This window comes from Panthera uncia, chromosome C2 (assembly GCF_023721935.1).
Source record: "Panthera uncia isolate 11264 chromosome C2, Puncia_PCG_1.0, whole genome shotgun sequence".
In the NCBI taxonomy this organism is placed as follows: domain Eukaryota; kingdom Metazoa; phylum Chordata; class Mammalia; order Carnivora; family Felidae; genus Panthera; species Panthera uncia.
The window spans coordinates 87,259,583-87,281,538 of NC_064810.1; positions in this window are offsets into that span (position 1 = coordinate 87,259,583).

Sequence of the window (21,956 nt, forward strand, 5' to 3'; positions counted from 1 at the left end):
GCTACTGTTTCCAAGAGATTTAGGCACAACCCAGAACAGAGCTCGAGAATATTTATAGGAATAGGGTCACCTGGGTGGCTCAGTTGGTTAAGTGTCTGACTTCAGCTCAGGTCATGATCTCACAGTCCATGGGTTCAAGCCCGCATCGGGCTCTGTGCTGAGAGCTCAGAGCCTGGAACCTGTTTCAGATTCTGTGTCTCCCTCTCTCTCTGCTCCTCCCCCACTCATGCTCTGTCTGCCTCTCTCTCTCAAAAATAAATAAACATTAAAAAAAATTTTTTGAGGATGTTTATAGGAATATAAAAATACCCAACAAGATAAAAATCACATGTCTAGCATCCAACCAAAATTTACAAGGCAAAAAGTGAAGCAGGGAAAAGTGACCCATGATGACTAAACAATTGATCAAAATTGACCCACAATTCACATTGTGATATATACAGATGATATAGTTAGTGAATAAGGATATCAAAACAGTTATTGTGACTGTATTCTATGTGTTCAAGAAGCTATAGGAAAGATTAAACATGTTAACTAGAGACATGGAATATATAAACTCCAGCTGAAGCTCTAGAGATAGAAATTGAAGCGTCTAAGATGAAAAATGTTCTAGACAGAACTGATGGCAGCTTACACATTGCAGAAGAAAACATTGATGAATTTGAATACATAACAAAACAAAAAACTGTGCACAATGACAGAGTGAGAATTTTTTTTAATCTGAAAAAAATAAAAAGAGCTTCAGTGAGCTGTGGGGCACCTTCAAGAGGTCTACTACACCTGCAATTGGAATTCCCAAAGGGAAGGAGGAGGGGCAGAAAGTATCTGAAGTAATATTGTGATCATGGGTACAGTTTTTCCAAATTTGATGAAAACTATCAACCCACAGATCCAAAAACTGAAAAGACACATGAATAAAACTACAGTAGGGCACATTATAATCTAATTACTTAAAACCAGTGGTAATTAGAAAATCTTAAAAACAGCCAGTGACAAAAGACACAGTGCATGCCGAAAAACAAAATATATAGGAAAGCAGATTTCATGTTAGAGACAACACAATCTAGAAGATACTGGGATGTCATCTTTAAAATACTGAAAGAAGAAAAAATTGTCAACTTAGAATACTTCAGCAGTGAAAATACCTTTCAAAAAAATGAAGGCAAATAGACTTTTTCAAACTCAAAAAAAAGGTTCAAAAATGTATTCTCAGCAGACATGCACTACCACAAATGTTAAAAGATGTAGTTCAATAAGAAAGAAAATGATAGCATATGGAAATAAATGTCTACACAAAGAAATGAAGAGCACCAGAAATGGAAACTATGAAGTATAAAGAAATTTTTGTCACATTTTAAAAGTGTCTTTAAAAGATAACTGATTGTTTAAGGCAAAAACAACCACACAGTGTACTGTGAGTGCAAATATATGGAGGCCTTAAATGTCTGGCATCAAAGCCTGAAGGCTGGGAAGGGAGAAGTGGAGATATACTGTGGGGAGGTTCGCATACTCTATGCGAAGTGGGATAACACCACTTGAAGGTAGGTGAGGATAAGTTATGTGTACTACACTACCCATAAAGAAACCACTTAAATAACATAACAGAGGAATACGGCCAACAAGCCAATAAAAGAGATAAAATGAAGCCGTAAAAAATACTCAGTGAATTCAAAGAAGGCAGCAAAAAGGGAACCAAAAACAGATAACAGTGGGTTTCAAGTTTTGTTAATTTTTCGTCTCAGCAAAATCTCGTGTGTGTGTATATATAGTGAACCTTATGTTTACCGCTAAGCGGAAGAGAATACGCAGACACAAGTAAGAGTGCTGTGGTTGAAGTGGGAGTGGCCACCAAGAACCCTCCCTGCGCACGCCCCGTGTGGCTCCTGAGGAAGAGTGGCTCTGGGAGCACCTGTGCGTGGCTGCTCCCACTCCGGAAGGCCTCTTTTCCTCGACGGAGACCTGAAGACAAAAAGACTGACACCCACAGTTACTGACCTGGGACTGAACACTAGGTGTTTTTGCTCACATCTAACTCCACCATGCTTCTGAGAATAGAAAAAAACACGGGAAGCACATGCACACTATCAACTGTGAAAGCAGAGTGAAGAAAGTCAGAAAAGCATAATATGTGTATCTTGACAAACCTAACCATTAAATCTTTTCTTTTAACCTAAGATGAAAGCATGTATTAGGTATTTGATCTAGTATTTCCACTAATGCTCATTAGTATTTGTTTTCCTCAATCCAAATGGGCCTTTTTTGGGTCCATACGTGAAGACAACCCAGGCAATGAGCTTCAGATAGGAGGAATCTGAAATAAAAACAACTTATTAGTTTCAATGAATAAAAACACCACACCCTGTAAGTACTGCCAAATCAGCTAAAGGCTGAGGGAACGCATCATTCTTCGGAAGAGGGCTCTTTCTCCCTTTTATCTTTCTAATGATGCAAAGGTGGTGTAATAAATTCCGAAACAATGACCTTCCTCATAGCATATTGAAATCAAATGTTCCATTTTCAATCTGTTTCAGGTTTTAAGTAATAGTAAAGAAAACCAAACTATATAAGGGACACACTTCCAAATAACGTGATAGATTTATTTCAATATGACATGAGTCCTAAAAACAAACACAGCCAAATGTAGTGCAGAACTGTGCTGTAAGTTGGTGGATGGTTCCCTGAACTATGGCAGTAGGAATAATGTCTCTAGGGTGAACATCGAAGTATTGAGCTGAAAGGACCATTTCATGAACACAGGTACAGTCTAAGATGGAAGCAGAGCCACACCCGTGTACAGGGAAGCTGTCATTCTCCAAGGATGAGAACAGTCTTGGGTTCTGACTGGAGTCAACATTTCATTTCAAGCCAAGACTTACAAATGGTCAGGCCCCTGCTTGGTGTCTTACTGCTTCATTTCTGTGGCTGTCATTGAGTTCCAAGGCTACGTAGCAGAAAACATTGCATAGATTTCTTTATTAGGGTATGCTAAATAAATGCAAAAGCAATATTATCAACTTCTTAAACCAAAATTAAAAATTGTAATCACTGTATAAAGGGTTTCTTTTAAAGCTCTTCAATCCAATATTGCTTTTGCCCAAACCAAGATTATTTTGAAAACATGAATAAAGTGGAATGCAAAATCAATGATGTCAATGAGCTTATTTTGCTTTCCAGCATGTGTGAGGGTATGAAACTTCGTCCTGTGTATCAATTACTTTTTTAAAATATGCATATTTAAGACGGAAAATGTTTAAGAATCAGTAATATTGAAGTGGAAAAAATAAAATGTTAGTTTTCAAAATGAAATTGTTAAATGAATAAATCATTTGTGTGATTCGGGTTTAGTATTATTAGAAACAAGGTTTATTACTCAACTCTATGGGCAAAGCTTTCCTAGCTCTTCTCTTTCAAATCAGTAAAGAACATATTCCTCATGCCTATGTTTTGAAAAGAATCTTTTTATTTTTAATTTTTTTAATGTTTATTTTTCAGAGAGAGACACAGACTATGAGTGGGAGAGGGGCAGACAGAGAGAGAGACACAGATTCCAAAGTAGCTCCAGGCTCTGAGCTGTCAGCACAGAGCCCGATGCTGGGCTCAAACTCACAAACTGTGAGATCATGACCTGAGCCAAAGTCAGACAGTTAACTGACTGAGCCACCCAGGTGCCTCTGTTTTGAAGAGAATATAATTCAAAATTTAAGAGAGTGCAAATCTCTTGAAATCCATAAGGTACCATAAAAAGCATTAAAGTATGATTAAAGCTATTAACTCTTTAATACAAGGATTACTTGGACATCTTATCAATATTCATGAAAACATGGAGCTATAAGAAAAACTTAAGTCACCTATCTTCAGGTGGGTGAATGTCCAAACCTCTTACCTCTCAGTGGAGAGGAGAGATGGAATACAGAATAAGCTCAAAACATCCTTCAAAGGCTGCACATTCCCTCTCTCTCTATCAGATGAGGAATAGGGGAAATGTGAATGCTTGGAAACACTCCCTGGCTTAATCAGAATGTCAGTTCCCTGACCCTGTTAAATCCCATTCCAAAGAACTCTGGTCTAACCATTTTTTTTTTTTAATACTTATTTATTTTTGAGAGAGAGAGGGAGAGAGAGCTCAAACAGAGGAGGGGCAGAGAGAGAGGGAGACACAGACTCCAAAGCAGGCTCCAGGCTCTGAGCTGTCAACACAGAGCCCACGAACTGCAAGATCTTGACCTGAGCCGATATCAGACACTTAACCGACCGAGCCACCCAGGCACCCTTGGTCTAACCATCTTTACAATGATCTCTACAAATAAAGTTTCAATAACAATAATGCTAACAACAAAATAATGGCAATGTCTTATACGAAATGCCACTTTGCTATTTACAAGACCCTTTCATTTAATTACCTCATTTGAGCCTCACGACAGCTATGATTCTATGAACTAGTCATGGTTGACACTAACAGTCCATTTTACAGCTGACAAAAATGAGGGTCAAAGAAGTGAGGTGCTTTCCCCAGTTCCAGCTGTCTATGCTTGAACCAGGGCTAGAGTTGATGGTTATCTGATGCTCAGTTTGGCTCTCTTTCCCTGCACAATACAATCTCCTGTGCCATAATGAGATGATGCTCCCTAAATGAAAAAAAAAAAGAAAAGAAAAAAATGTTCGGACTTAAATGCAGGCCCACTTATTCATTTAGTTCCTTCTCCTATCATTCCAACTTCTGGGTTAAGACTTCTAAAAATATGTGAAAGGAAACAAAAGAAAGAATTTCTTTCTTCTACCACATAAAATTTGAACAAAATATAGATTTAAGAACACTGTTATGGAACCAAGCAGAGAAAGGGGTGTAACCTGATGCCATTTTTCAAAATTTAATGGCTAGGGAAAGAAAGAGAAGATTCTGAGAGAAACAAGAGAGAGCTGGTCTAACTCAGTTATTAACCTTCAGATCAGACCTTCAAAGTTAGATTAGCTTCATAAAGTAAATAAAAGAAAAAGTACCCAGCTTCAAATCCTTCCGCAGAGAAGAAATCACATTGGATTCAGTGGGAATCAAGTTAAGAAGTCTTCCACACCATAACAGAGGCAGGATGGGATAGAACTGACCAAGCAAGAACAGGAAGAAATTAAACGCCATGAAAACTCTGAAAACATAATACAGGGGAAGAAGGAAGAATGGGAGGGAGGGAGAAAGGACAAAGAAACCTAGAAAGAAAGCATTAACATTTGCTTCATGCCATAGCATAAATTAAGGAGAATATGAACTCAATACTTTATTAAGTATGAGCACAAAGATGATGAGACAGTAGAATGAGAGTAAAAGGCAGATTTGACCAAACGTTATCATCATAGGACTAATTCATAAACTAGAGATGGCAAGGAAGACTAGACACCATTGAATATGAAATTATAAAAGACAAACCACAAATTCAATTAGAATAATGCTAATGTAGAGAAAAAATGTTACAATCTCAAATAATGGTAATTGGTATCTCCATGCTACAGAAACTACAAATGAAGCAGAAGGTGTGATGAAAGATCAAGTAGCAAAAAAATCCCCAATACCCACACCCCAAGTGAAGGAAAAAAAAACTGGATATGCAAATCAATTCCAAAAAAATTTGAAACAGAAGGCTCAATATAGACATTACCTAGGTTAGCTATTGAACACCAAGGACAAACAAAGAATGACTTAGATGTCTAGGAAAGCATATCACCACTATGATGGTTAATTTTATGTATCAACTTGACTGGACCATGGTGTGTCTAGACATTTGGCTAAACATTACTCTGGTTGTGTCTGTGAGGGTGTTCCTGGATGAGATTAACAGTTGAATCTGTAGATTGCCTTGTCAGTGTGTCCCATCCAATCAATTGAAGGCCTGAATAGAATAAAAAGGCTGAGTAAGAGGGAACTTCTCCTGCCTGACCACTGAGCAGAAACATTCATCTTTTCCAGCATGAGGACTTCAACTGAAGCCTTGGTTCTTCTTGGACCTTGAGGCCACTGGCTTTCAGACTCAACCACACCATCAGCTCCCTTACTTCTCAGGTCTTCAGTCTCAGACTAGAACCTACACATCTGCTCTTGTGGGTCTCCAGCTAGCTGACTACAGATCTGGGAATTTCTCAGACTCCATAATTACATCAGCCAATTCCTTATAATAAATCTCTTTGTAAATATCCTGCATGTAGGATGATGGCTATACACACATACACACACATTCTTGGTTCTGTTTCTCTGAAAAACTCTGACTAACATACCTACAAAGATGAAAAATATCAGATTGGCCTCATCTCATATGTCTTCACAATAACATGCAATAGCAGAAAACTAGAGAAATAGCCACAAATTTCTAGTGAAAAGAAACGGACTCAGGAGCATTGATTCAGTCATGATACCTTTCTAGTATAAAAACAACAGATTTTTTTCAAACATAAAAGAACCAGGGAATATGGTGCTAACGTGCTCCTTTTGAAAAAAAATATCTGACAATGAAATCCAAACAAATAAGAGATGAATCAAAGTAAAGATCAAAGAAACTATAGTACAAAGACTGGTGGGGAATAACACTTCCATTTACACAAAGTCATACGAAAACAATAGAATTATAATTATAGAATATAAACATTATAAATCTGGATAATTTGAAATTAATAATATAATAGCATTCGAGAGATGGACACAGGGGAGATGGAACAGAGACACTGTTAATTTTCTCGTTTTATACCATCTAAAATTGGGGGGTGGGGAGGACTTTTCAATATTCTTTACAACTGCTTTTATAATCTTAGAGGGATATTTAGGAAATATCCCTAGTGAAGAAGAAATATTTACTTGAAGTTCAACAATTCCTCTATTTGTATTTTACTTGATTTTTCACCTATTAAATTCAAAATTTTCATTGAGAAATAATACCTATATCACGACACCATCTTTATATAAAGTCTAGCCATTTGAGTGCGTGCATAGAAAGGCGCACGTCCATCCAGTGCTAACAGTGCTAACAGTGGCAATTTCTGCAATGGATTTGGGTGATTCACTTTTACTTTTCATTTTTGCTTTCCTACATAGTTTGAATTATTTTTAAAACAATAAGAACAGTTTCTCTTTAAAAGAAAATGTTAGAAACTATATGCAAAGATCTTAACCATAATTCTTCTTAAAATAAACTTTCAATATCTAAAAATACCAAGTCGCTCCCTGGCCATTGTCTTGCTATTCAAAATTTGACACAGGGGCACCTGGGTGGCTCAGTTGGTTAAGCATCTGACTTTGGCTCAGGTCATGATCTCACACTTTGTGAACTTGAGCCCCTTATCAGGTTCTGCACGGACAGTGCTGAGCCTGCTTAAGATTTTTTCTCTTTCTCTCTCTCTCTCTCTCTCTCTCTCTGCCCCTCCCCCACTAACGCTTTCCTTCTCTCTCACACAAAATAAGTAAATAAACTTGTAAAAAAAAAAAATTTGACACAGTGCTCCAAAAGGAAGACTCAAAATTTTCTCATGTACTTCTCCCTGTACTCTATCTCAATGCAAAAAGCCAGAGAATCCTCGGAAGGAAGAAAATTAGACCTCTTACCTCCTTCCTCTTAAAACATGTATAACTGTAGGACCTGCATTTTATCTCCACAGTAAATAAATAAGAATGACCCAGATATTGCCTTAAATCAAGTAGAATTTGAGTAAGTGTGGACAGTGACAGTAGGTAGATCTAGGTCTGTATGCAGACTCCCTCATTTTGTAGTTGTGTGCCGTTGGCAAGTCCTTCTTCCTGATTGTCAGGTGATAATACTACTGAGCATGGTATGTGATGGGGAGAATTAAACACACAGCATGTGTCGACAAATTGGCACATCTTGGGTCCTCAGTAAATGGTAGCTATTACAACTTTCAAGATAATGATTTCATTTAACTGAAAGGAGGAGCTGGAAGAAGGAGCAAACTAGGGGACTCTCTAGAAACCTCTAGAAAGACAGCTCTTCCCGCATCATGACCCCCAGTACAGGAGTGATGGTGGGAGTATGAGTGCCCTTCCAGGCGAGTTGAACGTGGCAACTGCAACAAGGGAAAGTAGTAGAAGAGCCTCTTTCCTCCTAGGCATACCTTAGCCCAGCCTGGACTCACATCAAAAGGGGGCCTCTACTCATTCTTTCATTTCATAGTATCGGCTCTGTAGCACGGGTCTGGACTAATTTTTGTGAGGCCTTAGAATATATCACTTACCAAGCTGTAAAGTGCAATCAGGTTTGTGAGACAGTGCTGAGCCTTTCCGGGCGAATGAGTGAGCGAAATGAACACTCCTCCTGGCCCTTCACTGAACCATGGCACTCCAGGGTGTAGCTCTGCTTATATCACTGGGCCACCGAAACGCTATACAGGCCAGGTCTCAGAGGGTGCGCATTCCTCCTCTGCCTGTCTCCCTTGGAGGAGGGCACTTACAGGGCGCACAGCTGTCCAAAGAGGAATAAATCCTTAATAAAATAGGCAGTGTACCTCAGGCTTGGCTTTTGTGAGAGAAGAATAAACACGTGCTTCGTGGAGATTAAAGATAAGAAAATACTGTTTTCTGGCTACAGGTCCAAGTCCAATCTTTTATGTTCACAGAGTCCATCCTCTGAATCATAAGCACAGAGTTTACCAGGTATCAGGGCATTCTCTCCAGCTTTGGGCCTAATCCTGAGTCAGCCTAGACAGCAAACTCTCTCTCCCTGAGGAGCTGACAAGATATATTTATATCAGGTTCATAATTGCCAGAATTATTTCTCCTCCTTCAACTCGGACTTTTGTTTCCTGTTACTATGAGACAGTGTACGAGCAAGGTATGAAAGTACTTTGTACCACTCTATTAGGCACTCTGAAAAAACTTTGACCTCTCAGTTCTGTGTCGAAACCGATGTGGGCCAGCCCCCAGGCATAAATACTAAAGACTGGGAAATACTTCCACGAGCATTTGCTTACATTTCTTCCACCATCTACATCTCTCCGCAGAATGGTGGACTCTTCAGGGACACAGGCACCATTTTATTTCTCTTTAAGCTGTACAATGCCTGGCACTAGCAGGGGATCCATAAATGTCTGGTGAATAAAAGAATAAGGGAATTAATATGGAGATAATTACAATAACTTTCCAAATGGATTCCTTATTCCCCGTCTTTTCCTTCCAAGTCACTCAATATTGCATTGCCAGCTTCCTCTCCTCCAAATACTTCACTCCCTCATTCAAAAATCCTCACTGGATTCTATTTGCCTGTACAGAAAAGGTCTAACTCCTTAGGCTGGCAATCAAGGCCACATAAACCTTTTCCAACATAATACCTCTATAATTCCCTTGATATTTCCTGGGTACCTACCCTTCTCACCCACTCCCTCCCACATCCCCATATACCTCTACGTGCTCCCAGCACAAGTTGCTCTATCAACAAGAACCCCCTTTCTCTCTCATCCCTACACATCCGAATTCTACCTCACTGGGCTTTAAGACCTGGCAGAAAGAGGCCCCTCAACAAATAATGAACAGTGATTGATATTTGCGAAATTAACTTCCCTCTTGTTTATGCTCTTCGAGGATGGGGCTCTGTACAGCAACAGCTTTCATGATTTAAGAGCTCTGAGTGGGCAATCTCTGTAAAGTTTAGCTGTAGGAATGGCTTCTGTATTAATTAGGGTTCTCCACAGAAACAGATTCAACAGGACGTATGTATGTGCGTGTATATATAGATGGAGAAAGAGATTTATTTTAAGGAATTAGCTCATGCAGTTGTGGAAGCTTGGTAAACCCAAAATTTGTAGGGCTGGCCAAAGACCCAGGAAAGAGTCCAAAGGCAGTCTGCTAGTACAATTTCTTCTAGCTCAGGGGAGGCCAGTCTTTGTTCTAGTCAGGCTTTCAAACAATTGGATGAGGCTCACCCACGGTAGAGAGGGTAATCTGCTTTACGTAAAGCCCACCAATTTAAATGCTAATCTCATCCAAAAACACCTTCACAGAAACATCCAGAATGACGTCTTACCAACTCTCTGGGCACCGTGGCCCAGCCAAGTTGACACATAAAATTAACCATCACAGTTTCTAAAGACCTAGTATAGCTTCTTCTCGGTATCATCATTACCAACCACAAAAGGGGGGAATTTCTCTTGGCCCTTGGAATTTTCTCTTTTTTTTTTTTAATTTTTTTTAATGTTTATTTTTATTTTTGAGAGAGACAGAGACAGAATGTGAGTGGGTTAGGGGCAGAGAGAGAGGGAGGCACAGAATCTGAAGCAGGCTCCAGGCTCTGAGCTGTCAGCACAGAGCCCGACGTGGGACTCAAACTCATGAGCTGTGAGATCATGACCTGAGCCGAAGTCGGACTCTCAACCAACTGAGCCATCCAGGAGCCCCAGAATTTTCTCACTTTTATTCCAGAGCCATCTTGAAACTAACCCCATGGATATTGGGCTCCTCCCATAAAGTATGGACACAGAAAGTCAGAGGGCTTGCAGGCATGCAGGGTGCACTGGAAGTTTCTTCCAGCACAGCTGAAATATGCCCTTGCTTTAGAGAAAAAAAAAAATTTTTTTAATGTTTATTTATTTTGAGAGAGAGAGAGAGAATGGAGGAGGGGCAGAGAGAAGGGGACAGAGAATTTGAAACAGGCTCTGTGTTAACAGCAGAGAGCCAGATGTGGGGCTCAAACTCATGAACTGTGAGATCATGACCTGAGTCGAAGTCGGCACTTAATCCACTGAGCCATCCAGGTGCCCTGAACATATTAAGAGAAATAAAAGGAAATGATCACAGAAAACTACAACAGCACGAGTTGCTAAGTTCCCAAAGAACAGATCTCTGGTTCTAGCACTGTACACTCCTTCACAGTGGTCTAGGCCTGGCCACATCTGACCCCTGCCTGGGAATCAAACAATTCGCACCCAAACAGTTCCTTTTTTTAATTCCTAGAATTATGGGTCTTTTCCCCCAGCTTTTTCTCTACCTCTCCCTCCTGGAAGAAAGGTTGAAACATCTGTAGACAGATCCTCCTAGAAAGGCTAAGTAGTTAGAATTTCAAGTCCAGCCAAAACTCTCCTCCTTGTCTCACTGACACTTGTCATATAAGGAAATAGTCCAGGCAGAGATATGCCCTCTCTTCCTCCAGGTTATCAGTTATTTTCTCATAGCTCTTTTCTAACCAGTTTTACCCATATACTAGGAGATCCTGAACAAACCCCACCATGTTGATCCCAGGCTTGAACAGACAGACCATGGCTTACATTCTCTGTGGTGTGAGATGGGGAAGATCTGGCCTCCTTGGAAGTAATGACCCATGAAGTTTCCATTAATGTATAATCACTCTCCTGATGGAGTTGAGCATAACTTCAGCTATTGTGGGCTTGAGGGTTCTGCTGACAGGCCACCAGTACAGAGTACAAACCTATAGGATTTTCTGCCCAGCACAACTTTTCCAAGAATTGGTCCCCTCCCTACGCATATTCTCACAACCCATCCATACATGCATTTTGCCACAGGAGCCACCATATGTATACATTAGGGCCCAGCTCCCTGGCTAGTGTTCATTCATCCACAGGCTAGCACCAGACTTAAGCTGAGCCATAGTCCTTCTTTGCAGCTTGTGGCCTTCAAATGAAGTACAAGTTGAACCAATCTCTCTCCAGTAGCTCCACACTTAGATACAAAACTCAGGTACTTTTGGCAAGCATGTCTTCCACCAAGTGGAGAAAGCTACTCTGAAATGAGATAGAATGAAGTCAACATCCAGAGAGGCCCATAAGACTGAGAAGAATCCTGACTTACTTCTAGTCCCTGGCTTCAACTATTCACACCTGTACCTCTGGTTCTCCCTATGTCTTGATTATTCAATGCTTTCTAGAAGTCTGTGGAAGAAAACAACAACAATAACAACAACAACAACAACAACAACAACAAAAAACCACCCCAGTCCAATAAATTGCCTTTCTTACATAATGTAGTTTTGGGTTTCTCACATTTGCAACTGAAAGGTCCCAAACATTATATAATGTGGAACTCTTCAGTGCCACTTTGTCTACTGGAAACAGCAACACCTGACTGCTGGGAGAATTGGTTGATATCACTCATGTAGAAGTGCTATATCATCTATAAAACACAATGCATGAATGTGATTCTTCTGAAGTCCTTATAGTCAATTAACTGGGGGTTAAAATTTCTACTTATAGAGTAGACAGTTGGTCAGGCTTCATGATTTTCTAACTTTCTCATAGTTTTTATAATATATTATCACTCGTTGTGATCCTGAGTGTTACCTAATGTAAAGTCGTCTTTAGATTAATAGAATTTTGAATACAAAAGCAATGTATGTCATTTAAACACAATAATAGCATCTGTAAAATGGCCTATTATACATCTCAGTCTGTAATACCTGGATGCTTAGGGATCTATGAAGTTAGCAAGACACCCTGGTGCTATTTTAAATATTTTCAGACTTCTAAATGCAATTTTACATGTACCATATATTTATTTATACAAGTTAATTATAACATCTGATTTCTTTGCTTTGGGCTAAAATTATGTCAATTCAGTCTGGCAACTAAGTCATGTTGCTCAAAAATTCTGATAGCCTCTTGATGATACCATAGGCATTCGTCTGATGAAATCGGGGCGGGGGGGTGGGGGTCAGACCATTAAAGTGCCATTAAAATGCCATTTCTTTGGTTCTTGAATACTTTTTGCTATTCCAAATACAGATGCTCCTGAGAAGAGAAACAAATTAGGCCAAATTTCCTGAAGCACTTCCAGGAAAACACCTCTAATAAGAGAGCAGGGTGAACTAGGAACCCTGGGGATCTGAGTGAACTAAGCCTGAAGCAGCTGAAAGTCCAACATTTAAATCAAGTCTTCTGTTGGATTTGTCATTCATACAAATTATACACCCTACACCATCATATACCCAGGTTTGCTTTCACATAAAACTCTCCTGAACTGCTTAGCAGCAATAGAACCAATACTGTAAGAAGATGCACTGCATTATATCCTGTGGCTGTAGGTGATCCTGGATCACTCTATCCTGCCAGATGAGGAACGAGCCCTGGGGGACAGACACTGATAAGACCCCAAGGAGGAAGTCAGAAGAGGAAAGGCATTGAAACGGTGGTAGATGAGTACCAATATAATTGTATGAGGCCAGGGGACATGTTTGTAATTGTGGGCAGGCTTGTTCAAACAGCTGTCCCCACGTGCCCCAGGGAGTGGGAGGGGCAGAACTGGGGAAGTGGAGCTGTGGGAGCCTGTACTCAATGAGGCAGGGTGGTTCTTCCTCAGGAGGCTCTCTCTCTTGCTCCCTTCCCTTATGGTCAAGAAGGCTGCTCTGTGCCCACAGTAACCTTTCCCTCCACTTCCTCTTTCCTTTCCTGTTCCTTAACCTCATTTTTGTTACTCCTTCCACTCATTTTCCTTATTTCCTCTTCCACTCTCCCCTTAATCCAAAGGTAGGGTTTACTATTGTCTGTGTGTTTATGGGGGTGTGGGGGTGTGGGGGAGGGGAAGGACCAGGATCAACATTATATTCTCTCTTCACGAAGAAAGAAACATTTACAGTTCCTTTAATTTCATGCCAAAAGGTCTAAATGGTTATGAGCACAATGGGGAAGGGGGGAAAAAAAAGAACATTCTGCCACTTTTTTTCCACTCTGTACTAACTGGTATTGATGCCAGTGTTGGAGGTGGCTTTCAACATCACTGAGCTTTAGCAATTCTCAAGCTTTTGAAATTGAAGAACTCTTTTTCAAATCAGTTTATTGGAAACATGAAAAAAATAGTATTATTTTTAGTGTATAAATTTAACCATTATGTTCGATATTCAGGGCCCACGAAAGGTAACAGAAACATAACTTTATTCCTTTCTCCCCACTGCCCCTGCATGCCATGCCCATGTTCCTTTTCCTTTGGATACAATATAGAGCGAGCCTTTTCTGATCCTTCCCAGAGTTAACCAAGAAAAAAAGAAAGTCTTCTGCTCACTGTATTCCTCCAAACAATGTCAGGTCAGTAATTAGTCTGATGAGTCTAGTGTAACCAAAATTCTGAGTTCCTTTCAAAGTTTATGCTTTTCCCTCCCACTTTAGGCTGGGCTCCAGTAGTTGGGGAGGAAATTTGGGTAGGCTAATTCTTTTTTTTTTTTTTTTTTTTAACATTTATTTATTTTTGAGAGACAGAGTGAAACGAAGTGAGAGTGGGGGAGGGACAGAGAGAGAGAGGGAGACACAGGATTGGAAGCAGGCTCCAGGCTCTGAGCTGTCAGCACACAGCCCGTCGCAGGGCTCGTACCCACAAACCACGAGATCATGACCTAAGCCAAAGTCAGAGGCTCAACCGACTGAGCCACCCAGGCGTCCCAAGGGTAGGCTAATTCTTTAGCTTACAACCTGCCCACCTTCTTCTATCTGTTTTGCCTCCAGCTAATTAATGAAGTTTTTGACACTTCCAGGATTAAAGGGTCAAGAGAAAGGGGAGAGGCCAAGGGTCAAGAAAAGTTTTACTCAATGGGTACCCTGATGGGCCCAGTAAATATGTAAAGTTGCCTCTTTCTCTCCTGGGGTTTTGTCATAGGTTCTTGGGAGACTCTTTTATGAACTTCCATTTGCTGTTACCATTACAAAGGTAAGTCAAAGTCTTTTTTTTTTTTTTAATTTTTTAATGTTTATTTATTGTTGACAGAGACAGAGCGAGAGTTGGGGAGGGGCAGAGAGTGAGGGAGACACAGAATCTGAAGCAGGCTCCAGGCTCTGAGCTGTCAGCACAGAGCACAATCTTGGGGCTTGAACTCACAAACCGCAAGATCATGACCTGAGCCAATGCTTACCCAATTGGGCCACACAGGTGTCCCTAATGCCTTTATTATTTATTTATTTATTTATTTATTTGGGGGAGGGAAGGGATAGAGAAAGAGGGAGAGAGAGAATCCCAAGCAGGCTCCATCCCATCAGTGAAGAGCCCAATGCACGACTCGAACCATGAAATCATGACCTGAGTCGAAATCAAGAGTGGGACACTTAACTGACGGAGCCACCCAAGCACCCCAAATCAATGTCTTTAATTTATTTCTTAACATTTACTTATTTTTGAGAGAGACAGAGCACAAGCAGGGGAGGGGCAGAGAGAGAGGTGGACACAGAATCCAAAGCAGCTCCACACTCGAGCTGTCAGCCCAAAGCTTGATGCAGGGCTCGAAGTCATGAACCCTGAGATCATGACCTGAGCTGAAGTCGGATTGTCAACTGACTGAGCCACCCGGGTGTCCCAAGTCAATGTCTTTAGACTGGCAACTAATGAGTCTTCCGTCAATCCCTACCTCCAGGCTCTTCTACTGAGGTTGCCTTGTTATACTAGGTAGCTTTCTCATGTAGAATCTAAGGCAACCCCAAGCTAGCTCTTTCTTTCTTACCTTCATCTGGTCCACAAGAAGCGTGCACCTCTCATGTTTCATTCAAGGAGTGCAGCCACGTCCTAAACCGCACCCTCCAGTCTACCTGGAGTGCTTCAGCCAGCCACTGGTGCTAGGTCTCTGAGGGTAGAGTCAGATAGAGATCCAGGGGGTCTCCTCAAACTGCAGGAAGTACAAATCAAGTACTCTAAGTGATCTCCCTAAAACCGTGCTCACTGATCACGGGGTGAGGAAAAAGCACCCACTTTAACCCCCTCCGTGGGTAAAGAGTACTAACAGCATACGGACAACTCTCTCGAAAAACAAAATCTTCCAACTCCCATCCATCCTTGGTCTCCTCAACTTTAATTGCTTTGTATCCCAAATCAGGTGAGGGATAAAGCTTGCAGAACTAGTGTTCAACCTCTCTTTGTTGGTTCTGTATAGCAGTCTGGTTTCTCTGACAATACATTTTAAGTTCACACTTATCACAGTTGAACAAAGATGCTCTTCACATGAACTCAGAAATTTGAAAACAGGAGTTGAGAATGGTCACAGGTCAGCCTTTGCCTCTATGCCATCAGTCAGGCATTTGCAGAACCTCTGAAATGCCAACATGAAGCCATCCCACTGACAAGCACTGGTCTGGTCAAGCTCTTCCTATTAGAAATGAGGAACCTGAGGCCTAGATGAGTTAAGAAATTCTCAGGATCACACAATTACAGGCAGCAATATTACAACCAAATCACAATCCCTTGATGCCTACTCTGGTAAGTTTATCACCACACAGTCTTGACTGGCTCCTGTGTCTCTTGGAGAAGTGTTGGAAACTTGCATGGGTTGGGCAGCCCCATGGCTCTCCAGTCAGAAGCCTGGCCTCACATCCTGGCTCCTCATGTACCCCTTGAGTGATCCTGGGCAAATGTCTTATCCTCTCCAAGCCTCGGGGTTTCTATCCATAAAATGGCATTGATAATGGTGTGAGGAACATAATGGATAATTTCCAGGAAAGTACTTTCCAAACGGCTATGCCTTGAGCCAATGTTAGCTGTCGTTATTATTATGACACAAGGGAGGTGGTAGTCACAGTTTGTTCAGGATAACCTTAGTCTTAGAATTATTACAAGATTTGTAATTTGTGACCATGGTTAGTCATAAGAAATGCATGATCCCTAAACAAGTTCCAAAAGCTTTTCATATAACCTTTATGCAACTGTAAGGCTATCTATTATCTAGCCTATTAAAAATATATATTATTTAAAGAGAGCAGTACCCATGTTATACTAATACAGTGTTAAAGAACAAACAGCAAATGACATATACATTTAGTCTCTAGGAGCTACAAAAACACAGCTAGATAAACAAAGGGAGATTACAGAACACCATAGAACAAAGTCACAGGTGTCACCACAGGTATGGGTAACACCTGTCCAGAGCAAGAGGACTTTGCCTCACAAGTCTATGGAAAAGGAAATGGCTTTTTCCTGAGGAATAATTTAGTAATGGACCACAAGGCACCCACTTCAACACCACGTGCTGCCTGATAGTCTTTCTAACACACAGAAGAAAAACACATATGAAGGACCTCCCCCAGTAGGAGTCACTGGACCTAATCAAAGTCAATGGCACAGAAAATGTCAGGAGGCCTCAAGGAGTGTCTTATGGAGGCTCAGCGGGAAGGCTGCTGGCACTGGAGGGTTCTCCAAGCAGGAAACCCCGCCCTGTGTCCTTGCTTGATCTCTTCGGATTGCAAAATATGTGCAACGCTCTTGTATGACCTAAGAGCCCTTCAGAAAGAGGGAAAGGGGGCGGGAAGAGGAACACTTGGCAGAGGAAAAAGCTATCATCTTTACTGTCACCATTTTCTCAGAGAAGCAAGACATCAAAAAGAAAAGGGTTACACTCAGACCAGGCAACTCTATTAGTTACTATCCAATTTCAGCCTTCCTACGAGGGATTCGAAGACCAATCTTACATTTGTTTTTATTGACATGTATTGAAAGCAAGTTTGGGATTAGCCATGTGGAAATAAAAGCACTGAGCTACAGGATCAGTATGTGGGAGACTAATGCCTGGGTGCATCATGCTATAAGGTGACACAGGAAAACCAAAGGGCACGGTAGCCCAGTTAACTCCAACAGGCAGCTCAGATCCATGTCTGATACCTAAAGCTATTTCATCTTGTGTCTTTTCTCAACATAACCATACACGTACATGCCAAATCACTCGTATTTTCTACTACTATTTAAAAGGGCATATTCAGTGGAAGCACACCAGCTTTATTCTTTTACTTAAAAGGTCATTTTTCCTTTAATTTTAGGGGATAAGGGCTCTGAGAACCATCATTCTACTGGTCTATGGGTCAAGTCATTCTGCTATGAAAGGGCTCAGCCCTGAAGGGATACTGTGCAATTTCTCAGGGCACTTGAGAGACTCTTGAGCATCCAGGCAAGATACTCCTGAGTGTGGTTACATGGGGAATGGGAAGAGCAATGAACATTTTGGAAAGCGGCCTTAAAAATGAAAATCTCTTAAGTTAAAATCTGGGTCAGTCAACATCCACTTGCCAAGTTGGGGGTCAGTTCCAGATGCCCTCTGGATTTTTCAGACATACTGAGCCACAATCCGCTTCCGTGATGCTGTGCCCCTCCACTGGAGACATAGGGTGTTAACAGTGTACGTTCCCACAGGGAGGAACACAGTACTGGCTCAAAGGACATTGAACTGTATAATCATCAAACCCTAAATGTATTTTTTACCTAACCATGCCCTCTTCGTTTATTTCTTATCTCTCACAGGGATTGGTGCTGTACAGGCAGGAACTAGTGACTGAATGAACAAATGAATGGATGTGTTAATTAACACATGGCATCTGATTATACATAAAATCATTTGTCTAGTTTGTGAACATAATAGCGTTTTCTTCCCCAATGCTGTTTACTTGAATGTGGTGCCGTTATTTATTAAGATAAATGCACCTTTATATTTCTAAGATTTTGTGCTAGTTACAAAATGCTTTCACATGCATTATGTTATTTAATCCTCATAGTGCTGTGAATTAGATATTATTATCCCCCACTGTAGATAAGATAGGTGATCTTGTCCGAGGTGCACAGTAAGCACAGAGCACTGGACTTGAATCCAAATTTTGCCACATATAACTAGCAGTCTTTTCCCCTGGGTTGAAGCATGAGTAGGAAGGCAAAAGTTATATTAATTTGTAAACAGACACCTGTTTCTGAAGATGTACTAGCATGTAATGCCCAGATAGGGGAAGTGGCATCTCTAAACTCTGGACAAGCTCTCCCACAAGGCACCTGGCTTGCTGCTGGCTACATCTGTTTTGGAAAAGCACAGCAATCCTATGCCAGGTCACTCAACCCAGCTTACATTGGGTTATAACCACTTGCTTCTAAAATAACTAGTGCAAAGGGGGGAAATTCAGACAATTAACCAGTAACTATTTTGTTTACACATTGATAAACAATCTTTGGGGTAGACTTTTGTCTTTGAGTTGAATTGCTACATTCACGAAGACACCACAATTATTTGCTCTCCAGTTAAATGTCAGCCCACAAGAAAGAAGCCAGGAGGCTTGAACAGCAGGAGTCAGTATTAAAGCAACAAAAAAACAACAAAAAAACAACTAGGCCTCAAAATGTGGTCTGCATCCTAAGCCCCTGGTACTCTTTACTGTGCTAATGATCTGTGTTGTTGGCATTGCTTCTACACAAACGCTTACTCTCCTACAGTTGTAAGGGCCTCAGAAATCATTTAGTGTGGCAGTTTTCAAACTTTGAAAAGACAGTACTCAACACTTTATTTAAATGAAATGTAGTATGGAAGCCCAGTGAGTAGAGCAAATCCAAGCAGATCTGCTTTGGTTGAAGAGGAGACTGTGATGAGCCTAAGGGTCTCTTCCCAACGGAACTATAAAAGTAGTATAGCCTTTGTTTTACATATGAGGAAAAGAAACCCAGAAAGCAAAATGACAAAGGTGAAGAACTAGGAAACCCGCTCACATGGTTCTGCTACATTTTGGATTTCTACATTCCCCATCTCTTGTTTAGCTTTCATTTCTCTACCTGGTTTCCAGTCTCCTCCCACATCCCACCCACTTACACCCACTGACCGCACACAGAACCACCCCAACATTCTAAGTGTGCTGCCAACACTGAGAGAATATCCTATTTCCCAAGTGTGCCTAGTCAAAATTGTTAACAGGAACCCTTGTTAAAAATGAAGATTCTTGGGGGTGCCTGGGTGGCTCAGTTGGTTGAGCATCTGACTCTTGGTTTTGGCTCAAGTCATGATCTCACAGTCTGTGAGTTCGAGCCCCGCATCAGGTTCCCCCCTGACAGTGCAGAGCCTGCTTTGGATTCTCTCTGTCTCTTTCTCTCTGCCCCTCCACCGCTTATGCGCTTCCTCCCTCCCTTTCTCTCTCTCTCTCTCTCTCTCTCTCTCATTAAATAAATAAACTTATTTTTTTTTTAATGCAGATTCTTAGATTCCCTTTTCTTGCAGATTCTGATTCAATCAGCTTGGGATGAACCTAGGTGATTCTTTTTATCAGGGAAGTTTGGGAAACACTCGTTGGATGGATTGAGTCAAGGATGTCCTCTTACAGGGAACATAAAGAATATACTTAAGTGCGATATTTATCACCCATACAGCCAGAGGAGATCTAAGTATTGTCAGAAAAGTTTTCTCTCTTCTCCATAATCAAGGAATGTCAATTTACAGGCAAAAAGGAAAAATTTCAACCAAAAAAATATCTCCATTCGCTTTTGAAACCACAAGGATTTGAAGGTACATTACTCTAAAATGTTACACATGACTTGCATCAGTAGAAAGTTAGATTTCACAACGTGATCTCTGCTCCCTCACTGACAATTACCTCCTGACTGCCCACTTCTCAGGCACTCCTGTACTACCTGCTCTCTGCCCACGGGGACTACTCTGGGTCCTTGTTTTCTTCCTAAATCATAGGTCTGCTTCCTCGAACACATCATTCCTTCAATGCAGCCTGGACTCCAGGATCAGAAAACCCACAGTGTACTCACTTAGCCACCCTAGACTTGCCATGATGTCTTGCCTAACTATGTTTATAACCCAGATGCCTGTTCCCTGGAAGTATCTTTGCCCTCTAGTAAGCTGGTTTGACCCTTTCTTTTAACATTTACACTTCCCCTTCCAACCTATATATGATATATGCACCCATTTTGTTTTAGAAAAATAGGCATTTATCTTTCCAAATCTGGGCTTGTCTCATTTCCTTTCTAGAAGCCATGTGGCTGTGACCTGTGTCTCCACTCTACTTGAGTCCAAAGCCCTCTGCCTTGGTCTTTGATTACTTTTCTGCTAATCCTGGAACTAGAGGACTACTTTTTTCCTTTGCAACAATGCAGTCATTGGTGATGCTAGCCTCAAAGGATGGGATCACAGAGAACCAAGCTTCTCAGTGCCACATCACTCCTTAACTCCCTATGTCTCTATTAACACAAGGCTAATATGTGAACAGACTATAATGAAGAGTGGGGGATAATTAGAGGGAATATATCTACAACTGGGTGCTGAACACAATTGTTTCCAGAGTTCAAGGAAAGAGGATTTTAAATTCATGATAGAGGTTCCTCGTGGACAAACTCCAGTTCCTAGTTTTGTTTCTGTTTCTTGAGGTCTTCAGAGAGATCTCCCTCCATAATCCTTCATTGTATGAATAAGGACCCCCTCTCCATAGATGAATTATATTTACTGTAGAATTTGTCCCAACCTACACCCACATTGCTCCCCAACACACACATGCACACATGCATGTGCGCGCACATGCACACAGACCTATATGCATGCACATCAGGACGATTCATATGATAAATAACCCACAGCAGCACTCTAAGAATATCACACTGTGGAGCAGGGGACATGAAGACAGTTTGGGCCAGGCTCCAGGTCTCCATATCTTGTTTACTACACAGTGACTGTGTAAGTATAAGGTGAAGCTCAACCTCTGTATTCTCTATCTCTACTCCTGTATATCTCTGGGTCACCTTTAAGAAACACATATATGCATGCTCCCAAGAAGAAACAAAATCCACCTTACCAAAGCCAACCTAATCAATAAAATTTTCCCACACACCCCCCCCAAATACCCTTTATACAATTATGCAGAGGAATTACAGATCCCCTTGGCCCAACCTCCTTGTTTGAGCTCATGCCTTCCTACCTACAACAATCAGGCTGAGTGGATTGCTCACACAGCATATTGGTAACACTACAAAAATGTGATTAAAATCAGTCTTATGCATTGTCTATTGGGTTATGATTTTATCTTCAAAATACTGTGAGGCAGGTGGAGCAGATAAGGCATATCACTAGTTATCCTTCAATATCCATCCTCCCCTTTCACAGTAATACTGTTTTACCTGGCCACATGGCTTCTTAGCTACAGACTTCCACCATATCTAGCATGAGACCACTGGTTCCAGCCAATGGAATGTGGTTTTGCCCTTCAACAGACTAAGTGAATGCTCCTGGCCCTTTGCTTCCTTCCTGCTGGCTATGGGATGG